Source organism: Ceratotherium simum, chromosome 14, assembly GCF_057802395.1.
Source record: "Ceratotherium simum simum isolate JZ-2026a chromosome 14, ASM5780239v1, whole genome shotgun sequence".
Taxonomy (NCBI): Eukaryota; Metazoa; Chordata; class Mammalia; order Perissodactyla; family Rhinocerotidae; genus Ceratotherium; species Ceratotherium simum.
Genome location: NC_141913.1, coordinates 64739653 through 64752691, shown reverse-complemented (window position 1 = coordinate 64752691; position 13039 = coordinate 64739653).

Sequence of the window (13039 nt, the reverse complement as noted above, 5' to 3'; positions counted from 1 at the left end):
TCCCGTCTTTAGCCATTCCAAATCCCCCACAGGATCAAGCCCAGTTGGTCAGCATGGCACACAAGCTCTCCAAGGTTGACCAGTCCCAGCCCATCTCCTGCTCCCACAAACACCACCCAGTATTTGTTCATGGAATTCCTTCCCTCCCCACTACCTGCACTAATTTCTAGTCCATTGCCATTCAAGGCTGAGTTCTGCTGGCCTCGCTTCCAGGAAGATCTCCCTGACCACCACCACCACACACATGAACATGGCAAAATGTGGCAGGTCCTTCTCCTTGAGGCTCCCAGAACATTCTGTGTGTGTTATCAGGGCACTCACTGTATTGTTTTCTCATGATCTGCTAACATTTTCATCTCTCTCAGGGAGCGCTGTACCAACAGGGACTATGTCTGCTTATCCATCATTGTATCCCTGATGCCTACGTCACCTTAATAAATACAATATAAATAAATATAATAAAATGTTATATTTTATAATCTGAAACTAAATGAATTGTTTTCCCTTAACATCTTATTATGAAAAATTTTGAACATAACTGAGAAGTTGAAATAATTGTACAGTGAATACCATCACCTGATCTTATAATTAACCTTTGCTCTATTTGCTTTATCACCCAGGTATCCAACTATTCATCTCTAGATCCAACTATTCGTCTCTTTTTATTTTTTTGATGCATTCAAAGAAAATTGCAGACGCCAGTCCACTACATCCCTAAACACTTGAGCCTGGATATATAATGAAGGATATTTAAAACTACAATCAATAGCTTTGATGTTGAAAGGACTGTCCCTCCCCACCACAGAAGGAGTGAGCAATATGACCCAACGGGACTCGTCAAGATAATTTTCAAAGACTCAGGAAAGTGCATGACAGAGATGTCATCAAATCATTCAAAACCAGAAGTCAGAACTGAGGTCTTATCTTCCAGGCATGTCACAGCACACACAAGTTGGTTCTGCGTCTTCTCAACCTACTTGGTGACAGATGCTTTGATTTTTGTTGTTTAGTTGGATTTAAAAGTGAAGATGCTATGCTGAACCTTTCCTATTTTCTCATCTGGTTTCCCCTATAATCAGCATCAGCATTTGTAAGATAATTGTCCAGCATAAAGAGAGCAACCTTGGGGCCAGCCCGGTGGCGCAAGTGGTTAAGTGCGTGCACTCAGCTGTGGCGGCCCAGGGTTCGCCGGTTCCGATCCCGGGCACACACCGACACACTGCTTGGCAAGCCATGCTGTGGCAGCGTCCCATATAAAGTAGAGGAAGATGGGCACGAATGTTAGCCCAGGGCCAGTCTTCCTCAGCAAAAAAAAAAAAAAAAAAAAGAGGAGGATTGGCAGATGTTAGCACAGGGCTGATCTCCTCACCAAAAAAAAGGAGAGCAATCTGAATGACCACAGAACAGAGAAAAATCTTAAAATGGCCCCAGAAGCTGACATGTCAACCCACAGACACCTTTGTAAAGCACTTTGGGGGGGTGTGCTGTCCTGACGGCCTTAGCTTCTAGATAAAAGCGCCTTTGTGTGTTTAAAAAAAAAAAAAAAAAGTGTTCCTTCCTCCCAGAAAACCCAGCTCCACCCCTCACATCAGGGCACAGACCTGGGGGAGCAGAGTGGGCTGGATTTCAGCTGCCAGTTCCCCACCTCAGCTCGTCTCCACATAGAGTACACACGCTATACAACTATATTCGGCAGCCCTGGTTGGTCTGTGCACAAGGAAACAACTGTAGACATGCTCATCTACAATAAAATAAACCGCTTAGGTTAATTGAAAACTAATGAAATTTGTATAGCGAAGGGAGACGGTTATATCTTGTGAACAACTTACATGCAATCTTGCGTTTCTCGCCTTTCTTCTACATATACTTCGTCTGTGTCTCCCAGATGCCTAGGAGACAATGACGAGGAGAAAACAAAAACACACTCAGTCCTGCTCTCACAGAGCTTCGAGTCCAGTGGGGGAGAAGTCATTAGCGAAATAACCACACAGTGAAAGTGTAATTGTAAACCGAGGTAAACCTCCTGAAGAAGGTAGGCTCTCCAGGTGTCTGTGATCCAGAAACCTGGTCTAGACTAGCAGTGTTGAAGAAGCGAAAACCTGGGGTCAGAAGGACAAGTGGACACTACCAGATCAAAGCAGTGAGAGGTGGTACAGGAGGTGACACCAGGCAGCGGGAGGAGCCCTTGCAAAGGCCCTGCCTGGAGGGAGGATGGCATAGTCAGGTTGACCACAGAAACCAGGATGACTGAAGTGCCAATCACAGGAAGAAAAATATTATGGGGGGAGAGGGGGAGGCTAGGGACCAGATCATGAGACCATTTTGGTCTTTTTAAGACCAATGAGAAGCCAATGAAGTGTTTTCAGTGGGTGGGTTGGTAGAATCAGATTTGCATTTGAAAAGTACAGCTGGCTATGGTGTGGAGGAGGGAACAGTGATGGAGGAAGGGCAGATTTAGGAATAAGAGTTAGGAGATTGTTGGAGAGGTCCAGGTGGAAGAGGATGATAGTCTGGAACTGATACTAGGGTAGTAGCCGTGAAGACGAAGAGACACAGACAGCGTTGAGAGACATTCAGGAGGTGAAGTGAACAGGATTTGATAAAAGTTTGGACACGGCTGTGAGTGAGATGTCGAGAATGTTGGCCTTGAGGATGGGTAGTGGAGACACTGGAGAGAGGGTGAGGGGGTCACATGCTGAGTATGGCTGCTGAGACCTCTAGGTGTTGATATCAAATAGACAGTGGGACATACAGGTCTGCATTGAAGCAGAGAGCCTGGAGTAGAAATAGAAATGTAAAGTCACCATAATCTGGATGATAACTGAAGCCAGGAACAGGGATGAGGCAGAGCAGAGAGAGAACCAAATGCCAAGGAATGGACTAGATGGAGACTGCTCCTTGAAGTCCCTTCTACCCTGTGATTCTATGATTTTAATACAGTAATAAAGTTAAAATACAAATCACTTTGTAGACAACCGCCTTCCTAGGTTTATTATGACAAATAAGATCATGGAAACTCGTAAATTGTACAGTCAGTTGGTGTTGTTATGTAATTGGCAAAGCATTAGATCCCATACTGATAGAAAATAATACTAGAAATAGTTTCTTCAGAAGAAAATTTTCAGATATGTTAATGCAGATTATCTAGATTAAGTGTTGCAAAACTACTGGGAGGGTTGACAGGATTAGGCTTGCTGTGGTATAGGACCAGTATGATTTAGTTGACAGTTTAATGGTGAACACAACTGAATAATCAGTGGGACAATCATCCGTGGAATAACAGTGTACTGTGGTAACAGCAGGAGGAGCAGTTAACCCAGGCGGTGTTGGAGGAGAGCTGGCCAGGGGAAGGGATGTCCACGCTGAAACCTGAGGGATGGTGAGGATACATCCAGGTGATGAGAGAAATAGCATATTCCAGGCAGAAGAAATGGCCTGTCCCAAAGCCAGAAAGGAAAAGAGAGCAGACACATTGCAGAACATAAAAGAAGGCCAATCTGGTTACCAGTGCAAGGGAGAGAAGGCTGGAAAACCAATCAGGGACAGATTATGCCCAGTTACAGAGGGTGAAGTTATTCCAAGGGCAATGGGGAGCCACTGGAGGATTTAAAGCAAGGGGGTGATCTAGTAAGTGTATGCTTTGGAAAGGTCACTACAGTTCCAGTTTTTAGCACCTGTTTGTTTCAGACAATTTCACAGTCTACATAAATCCAGTCTGTCATGTGGAAATAAATGAAAATCATGCTCATGAGAACAAACAGAGGCTATTTATTCAGATCTTGCTGTAGCAAGGGAGTCAGCTACCACCACTTAGGTTTGGTGGAGACTCAGAGGTGGGCAGAAGAGTGAGAAACCTTTAGAGTGAAAAAGGGGAGGCTTCAGGTATGCTCTGATTGGAGGTTGTTGGCACGGGGAAGCTGGAGGCGGCTAACTAGAATCGAGACAGCTTATGTTTGGGGAGCATACTGGTTTAGGAAGCATATTTGGCTTTCTCTGGGTGTTCCTAAGTTAGAAGTGGTAACAAAAAAAAATTGAGAAGCTGGCAGTCATTGACCAAGTCCCGATCATTCTGGGCTGATTGCTGCAGAGATTGTGTGTCAGAGACTGTCGGAAATGGTCTGACCATTGTCCATTTGTATATTTAGTCTCTTGGTTCGCCCTCCCCTTTAGGTCATTCTCCAGGGATCCAGCTCTTCACATTTTGGAGATTGTCTGGTTGTCTCCAAAGTAAATCATATCACAAGATTTATTTTATCTTTTTGTTGTTGTATCATCACGGCAATCATCTGATCTGATGAGAGCAGCTGTACAGAAGCATGTAAGATTGGGTAGAATGCAACAGACCAGCATCATGACCACTACGACAAAGATGAGAACAATTAACAGTCCCTGCGGGGTGCTTCGGAACTAGGAACCCCATTTGCCCAACCCAGGCCAAGAGAAAAAAATCCCATAGGCCGTGAGGATTAACCTTAAAGAGACAAATAGCTTTTTCCTTAAGGCAACGTACAGTCTGTTCTGCTCTGCCTGTTTCATTTGTCCAAGAAGTATTAGCAATGGCACAGACGCTGCCACGACAAGCGAACAAGAAATCTAGAGCAACGCGACTGTCTGTCACTACTCATGCCAATCTGTAGTCCACCAGGTGGTGGTGCTCATAGCTTCTGCCAGAGTTCACCATAACTCAAATAAACCCCCCTTTTTGTAGGCTCCCACCTTTGGGAACACTGCCCCAGTTGCTGGCACTTCCTCCAGGGAAAGGGCCTGAATAATCAAGGTGGCCTCATTTTAGAGCTCATGTCTGAGTTAGAATGTCCAGCTGTGATGATTTCTAGAATCAGGGCCTCTGTGTATATAGACAAGTCTCAGAATACTCTTCCTACAGTGCATGAGGTGTGGTCTGAGGCGAGCAGCACCAGATGTCCTGCACCCAAAGAAAGTAGTGTCCAGTAGGGGCACACGGAGACCCAGGAAGAAAGGGTCTGCTTGTGACCTGAGGTAGGACCAAGTTCTCGCCTTAGCTGGTCACACACTTAACATCTCTATCTGTCTCTTTCAGGTGGCAAGTATTTGGCCCATTGTTCTATGAAGGTTGAATTCAAATTTAGAATTACCTAGAGTCTGACCAATAGATTGTAATCATTGGTTCCTTTTCTGGGAGACAGGGACATAAGCAAAGGCACAGGCTCAGAAGACTAATTATGGGAATTGGCTCACACAATATGGATGCTGAGAAGTCCCATGATCTGCCGTCTGCAAGCTGGAGACCAGGAGAGCCAGCGGTGTAAGTCCAGTCTGAGTCCTGTTGGTGTAAATCCCAGTCCAAGGGCAGGAGAAGACCAGTGTCCCAGCTCGAGCAGGCAGGCAGGAAGAAAAAGGGGCTAGTTCTTTTTTCTGTCTCCTTTTGTTCTATTCAGGCCCTCAACAGACTGGATGATGCCCACCTACACTGGGGAGGGCCATCTATTTTACTGAGTCCACGGATTCAAATGCTAACCTCACCTGGAAATACACTCACAAACACACCCAGAAATAACGTTAAATTTGGGCACCCTGTGGCCAGTCAGGTTCACACATAAAATTAACCATCACAATGGGACACAGCCAGGAACCAAAGCCTCAAGGACCCTTTGAAACCTTCGTGTGGATTTTACCAGGCTTCCACTCTCCATTGTATTTGAATATGTTTTAGTTATTGTATGCATATTTTCAGGATGGATTGAAGCATTTCCTTGTCAAAAAGCTGTATCCCCTACAGTTGCTGAAACGCTGTTTGATTTTCTGTTTCCAACTGGCAGCATCCCAACCGTTACATCAGGTGATCAAGGCACATACTTTATAGGAACCGTTATGAAAGAACTCTGTAAGGTGTTACTCCTTCCTCAAAAACTACACTACCTTTGCCACCCACAATATGCCAGGAAGGTTGGAAGAACTTACAGTATCCTTAAATTAAAATTAGCAAAATTTTCAGAAACGCTTGAGCTCCTTTGACCAAAAGTACCCCACTAGCCTTATGGCCACCTGGTTTACTCCCAACAGGACATATCAGTTGTCCTATGATCTGGTAACGGGGAAGGCCAATGCATTTAGGGATTTCACCTCTGGTGCTAGACTCTGCCCTGCTGCACACAGACCTGGAAAAATACTGCAAGGGACTCATGGACTATACCCAGTCCTCTCACCAGCAGTTAAGGCTGCCTTCTCACAACATGGTCCTAAACAGCCTCTGCATGATCTTCAGCCTGGAGATTTTGCCTGTTGGAGGAGACATCTGTGAAAACTGCTCTTAAACTTCATTGGAACGTGCCTTACCATGTACTGTTAACAACAAATAGAGCAGTAAAACTCCAGAGAGTCACATTTCACAACGTGGTTCATAATTCACAACTAAAGAAGCAATCCAGAATTCATACAGTTGGGAGACTGTTTCAATAAGGGACCTCAAATTCCAGGGATTCCCGGAAGCAGCCAATCTTCAGAAGCAGGTAGCCAACCCGAGACCTTCAGAGCAAGCCAATGACCTCATACAATGGAGCGCTTCCGCCCAAGGCTGTAGTAAGTCATGGGTTTTGCTGGTTCCAAGGAAACTGAGTTAAAACTCCAAGGGCCTGTCTAGATTGCTCCTCCGCAGATAGACACTAAGGGAGTTTTGTAGGTAGGGATGCCTAGGGGAGGAGGCTGGTGGAGAGCCCTCTTCAGGTTCCAGAATACCTGGTCATGTTTAGGCTCCAGGAAGAAAGGGTTCCTCACTGAGGATTTAGTCAATCATAAAAAGGTGTCGCAATCTCAGAAAAAATTGGCTCCCATTGCCTGCAATGTTTAATTAAATCTAGAAATCATCTCAAATTTCATTTTGTGTGGGGCCCGGGATAAGTTTGGCTATTCCTCAGTCTATCAGGAGAGAGTGTTCTTCCTCCTAAGATAGGTCATGCCCTAAATAATGGACTGTGTTTTGGCAAAATTGTAATTTATCTTTTGAAACTTTATGTCCCTTTTCTGCCACAGCCGAGAGAAAGTGAACGGAGTCCTTTTCACAGGCTTAGTTCTCTGAGCAAAGTAGGAGGTCATCTACATATTGTGTCAGAACTGAATTATGAGAGAAATTTAGATCCTTTAAGTCGTGATTGAGGATCTCGGAAAAATAGGAGGAAGCTTCAGTGAGCCCTGGGGCATAACTGTTGTGTCCCCGGGTAAGGGTGAAGGGCACTGTGTGCCTGCATCTCGGGGCACTCTGAGAGGGGCAGAGACGCACCCAATGACGCAGGTGGCTTCAGGAGGAACTGGCGGCAGGATGACATTTGGGTCAAGTACCGCGGGGAATCAAGAAAGAACAATTTTGTTGATGGCCCTGAGGCCTTGAACAAATTGATATCCTCACCCATTTGGTTCCTTTCTTGTCCTGGAAGGACAGGACGTAACAAGGGCTAGTGCCGGGTATGAGAAGCCTGTGGATGTAAGGCCTTCAACTAGATATTTGATCTCCTCCTTTGCTTCTAGCTTCAAGGAATATGGGGCAAGTTTAGGTAATGGTTTGATAGGATCTAGTTGAACTTTTATAGATTCTGATCCAGTTATTTTTCCTAGGTCAATGGAATTTTTACCCTTGTCAGGTGCAGTGTCAAGATCTTTATCTGGAGTCTGCATCAAATATCATGGAGGAGGCACAGGTACATCCAGGGCAGACACAACTTGATTATGAACAGAGGAATCCTCTAGGTCTCAAGAAATAGTCCCTGTGGTGTGCAATTCGTTTTACAATTCCATTAGCAGAGGGAGTCTCTTCCTGTTGCATTTGCTGAAGTGTTATCACAGAGCAAGATGGAACGTTGCTCAGTCAAGGGCTCAAATGTTACAATCAAGGGCTGAGAGATCAGGAAAATCTGGGGGTTACTTGAAATGCCTCCCACCTGTGTGGTGTGTTTACTACAAGATGGCAGGGTTTAAAGTAGGAAGAGTAGCGCCCGTGTGGACCAGGAATTAATGAGTTGACGATCACCCTGAGTGGTGTCAATTGAGTTAATTCACCTTGAGTGTCTACGGGCATAGTCGGACATGGAGCACTTTTTCCTTCCCTGGAGCGCCCTCATCAATCTGAATAGAGAGATTTTTCTTTGTCTTGGTTTTTCTTTTGTCAGACAGGACAGTCTTCTTCCAGTGCCCCTTCTGTGTGCAGCATCTACAAGTGTCCTCGTCAGCAGTGGTTGGTGGGGGAGTGAGCCACCTGGCTGTGTGACTGCAGGGCCACAAGTTTATTTTGGGTCCTGTCTCATTTTTGTTCTAAAGCCCTTTCAAAATGTCTGCCAGGCATTGTAGTTCAAGTAAAGGGCTATTTCTCATTCTAATTTATGTTTTTAAACTAGGCCTCCAATTTCAGGTTTAACTCCATTAACAGGATGAGATGAAAAGTTCTGCTGTTACACCAGCAACTTCTTTAACTCCCAAATGTCCTCAAAATCTCCTAGAACTTCATCTTTCTTTGTTTGAAAGATGAATTATGGTCTAGTCAATTTTTATAGGGAATGTTTCAGGTATGGCTTTTAGTAGACTGCGATCTACTTTTCTGGCCTTTTTTGGACCCTCAGGTTTATTGTGGAAAGAGGGATTTTGTAGGTCCCTTTCCAGGTCAGTCCAGTTGGCTCTTGCCATCCAGGATTTGGAGTCTGAGGTTCTGTTGACCTAGGTCAGGTAACTCTGGGTCATATGGATCCAGAAGAATTATAAATCCTATGAATAGTTGCTGGTCTTATCTGGCTTTAGGGAAATCCTTAATTATAGTTCTTAATTTGGCCTGGATCCAAGGTTTAAATTCTACAATTCCCTCTATATCTGGCTTATGGAAGGAAAAAATCTTTAGAGGTGATAAATAAATGAAAAGTAATAGGATATATTGGAGTATATGAGGAAGCCATTTGGTTCAAGACTAATTCAGCCTGACCTTGTTTTTCCAAAAGGGCCTGACGTAGCCTGCTGAGCATGCGTTGTCCATCTGCTTTAAACATTTACTATGTCCCAAAGACAAGAATGATGCCCTTAAAGACAGGGATGTAACTTCCCCCCATATCAGCATTTCTTTAAGGATAAGCATCTCTTCCTGGAAACTAAGGATTAATTGCTGACATGCTATGCTCACTTTGTGACCACTGACCTGCTGACCACCAACCACCTGCTGTGCCAGCCAAGCATTTTATGACTGTAGTAGAAGAGACATTCCTGTCATATGTGATGTATGCTCTTTGTTTCAAGGTGGTACATAACCACTTGGTACACCCCACTTCTTTGGTGCCCTTCCTTCCTTGGGGAAGGAAAGCCCCAGGCTATAGTCCTCAGACCTGGCTCATAATAAAGTCACCCCAATTTTGATTTATGGATTATTTACGTCGATAGAGGCAACTGGCAATTTTGGGTTTTAGGAGAGTTGCTAGGGAAGGGTAGGGTTCTGCACAGGGAAGAGGAGGGAGGAGTGAGTGGAGGTGTGGAGGAAGAGGTAGGAGGGAAGGGAAGAGGAGACCTGGGGTTAGGCAGCACCGCGGGACAAGGGGGTCCCTGGGAAATGAGTCTAGCTGGTTGTGGCTGAAATTTGTCAAGTTGTTCTTTAGCTTTGAGCAAATAATCTTTTAGTGAAATAACTTTTTATTCAGAATTTAATTTGGAGGGCTCTACATATTAATCAGACAATGCTGCCTGTTGAGACTGAGAAAACTTATTCCCTTTCTTTTCTAAATAGCTCTCAAATGAACAGTTTTTTTCAAGCCAGATGTTCCCCTGAGCGGCCACCAAAGGCCCAAATCATCTTTGGTGAAGTTATGCCACTGAGCAAGACAGGCACAAGAATTAGGGTTATAATGGGAGTACATTTAAGAAGCAGGAGTTTTCCTGGGAGGAGAGGCTTTAGACTCAGATGACCCATGAGAGCTGGCAACAGCTGGTGGGAATGTGATGTTCACACACCTTGTGTCTCGGGCCCCCACCTGACAGGTGGCCCAGGCAGGTAAAAGACCACTCTCTCTGGATCACAGCCAGGCTCTCAGATCAAAAAATCAAGACGAAAGGCCAACCTCATCTGGTTTCATTGGTGACCCACAGCAAAGTTAGTCCAAGAGGACGCCAGTCTGTGAGAACCGCAAACCCATGGTCTGTGAGGCCAGCTTGAACCACGGGCTCAGGGGCCTCCACCGGGTGCTACCCTGTGATTCTCATTATTATGACCACAGCACAACACCAAACAGGAATGCAAAGACAGCAAAAAGGGATGGGAAGGGATGGTCTGACTCCACCAGGATGAGGCACAAATGGGAACTGGTACAAAACCTGGGCACCGAACAGAATAAACAGTAAGGATCTCAAATCAAAAAGAGCAGAATTCGGACCCCATGCCAACTTACCACAAGGGCCTCTGTGGGGACCACACCTGTCAGAGGCTGGACCTGCAGCAATAGGCAGGACAGACCGGACCCTTCATGATAACTGTGGAAATCAACGAAGACAACCCAGATAAGAGCAAGCAGAGTCTATCTATTCAGAGCTTGCAATGGCCAGGGGGTCAGCCACCATCACCTGGTTTGTCAGACACTCAAAGGCACAGCTGGGGAGTGGGTGAGCCTCAGAGTGGAACCAAGGGACACTCAGGTGTGCCCTGATGGAGGCTGAGCCTTGGGGAGGCTGTAGGCAGCTCCTAGACGTGGGCATCGTATGTCGTGGGTTGGGGGAAGATATCTGGCTTTCTCTGAGCTGGAAGCAGAGGTGAAAGATGGGGCATCTGCAGTCCTGACTGCTCTGGGCCGATGCTGCAGCGTCCTGTTGTCATATATGCTCTGGCCATTGTCATTTGTAAGTACCTTCTCTCAGTCACGACCTACAGCCATCGTTAAAAGGACAAAGCGAGCGATTTCTCAGAACCACATAGGATCTCAAGTAACATGTGCAGGAAGGGTCTAGAATATGTGAAACAAATGAAGTTGTGGGGCACACGCCCACCCCGCCTCCTCCCAAAGGCCCTCAAGCCCAGGGGCTCCTTTTCAGCCACCAGGCATCCATCTCGCTCCTGGTCTTTGTTCTCACCTAATCTGTACTCAGGGAGAAACATGCAAGGGAGGGGTGAATTTGGCAATTCAGGTGCTAGCTGATCAGGGCCCCTCCTTGAGGTGTTTGTACTTGAACCCAAGAAAGTCTATAAGACACAAAAGCATGAAGTGACGACGGTGGGCTCACAGCTCAGGATCTGCTCATCTGAGATCAGAGGCCGTTTCTCCTGCCTCTAAACCTGTCCCAGCCCAGGCACCGGGCAGTACTGCGCTGTGCATCTTTCCGTCTTGGACACCTGCTGTGTAGCAACCGCTGGTAGGCTTGGCTGCCACATGAGGGCTCTGCTTGCTGGAGAGGGAGCAGGTGAAGGCTTGGCATAGCCCCTTGCCACAGAACCCAGGGAGGATCTCTTCTCAAAGTGATGGACCAACAGATTTAGAGTAAATTATTGATGCTGGTGCATTTCCCACAACCAAAGAGGATCTGGTTGTGAAACAAAAAATGCACTGATGTGTATTAACTTGACTACACTACTTTCAACTATAATCATTTGCCTTTTGGTCTAAAGTCTCTTAAATTTTTTATAATCGTAACTGTCAGTAAAGAGAAAATGCTTCAGTTTCATAAATATTTGTCTTAATACTGGAAAGCCCCAGCCTCACTCAGTATATTAAAATAATGACATTGAGCTCTACAGCCTTACTTAACAGAAGAATTGTCCTTGGGGATATGATGATAGGTAGGCTCTAACGTACTTGCCAGGAAAGCACAATTCACAGTGGGGGGAACACAGGCTTTGGGGTCATGTAAAGCCCAGTCTGAATATAGGTTCTTCCCACCGGCTGTGTGTCCTGAGGCCACTGTGGAACTCCACTTTGGATCACCATGTCTATGAACTGAGGATAATACTTATCTCAGGACTTGTATGAAAACGGGATGAGACATCATGTGTAAACAGCAGAGCATAGTGCCTGAAACCTGACCAGCCCTCGGATGATGTCACCTCTCCCTCTCCGCCTGCAGATATGTATCAGTGTCACTGAGTGCTGCTACGAGCCTTATCTCTAGAGAATGGTAACATCAAAGACAAGTTGTAATTGTCCATTATTGACTGGAAAATGGCAAAAGAGTCCCAATAATTTACGTTATTACCTGACTTTATAAGATTGATTATATAGGTGGAGAAGGGGAAGGGGAGGGACTTTAACACATAGCAATATATCATGGCAATGTTTAGTTACAGGTTAAAAATAGAAGATAAAAGAAATTATAATTTTTGAGTGAAAATGATTAGATGGAAACAGAGGCTGAGCTATGAATTACATCCCATTCCCATGAGGCACTCACTCCTCGTTCCTCCTCCCCTCAGCCCCTGACGACCACTAATGTCTCTATGGATTGCCTATTCTAGACACTTCATATAAAAGGAATCACACAATATGGGATCTTTTGTGTCTGGCTACTCACACTTAGCATAATGTTTTTGAGGTTCATTCAAATTATAGAATCTATCATAAGTCATTCCTTGTAATGGCTTAATAATATTCCATTGTATTGTGTAAATCACATTTTTTAATCCATTCATCCATTGATGGACATTTGTATTGTTTCCACATTTTGGCTATTTTGAATAATGTTGTTATAAACATTTGTGTGCAAATTTCTGTGAGGATATATGTTTTCATATTGTTTTGATATAGATGTATAAATGAAATTGCTGGATCATATGGAAATTCTGTGTTTAACTCTTTGAGGAATTGCCAATCTGTTTTCCACAGTGGCTGAATCATTTTATAGCAATATATGTGAGTTCCAGTTTATTCACATCCTGGACAATGCTTCCTACTTTTCATTGTTTTTATTATTATTATTATTATTACCATCCTAGTGGATGTGAAGTGGTATCTCATTTTGGTTTTGATTTGCATTTTATTAACGGCCAGTGACGTTGAGCATCTTTTCATATACTTGTTGGCCATTTATATACTTCTTTGGAGAAATGTGTGTTCAGATC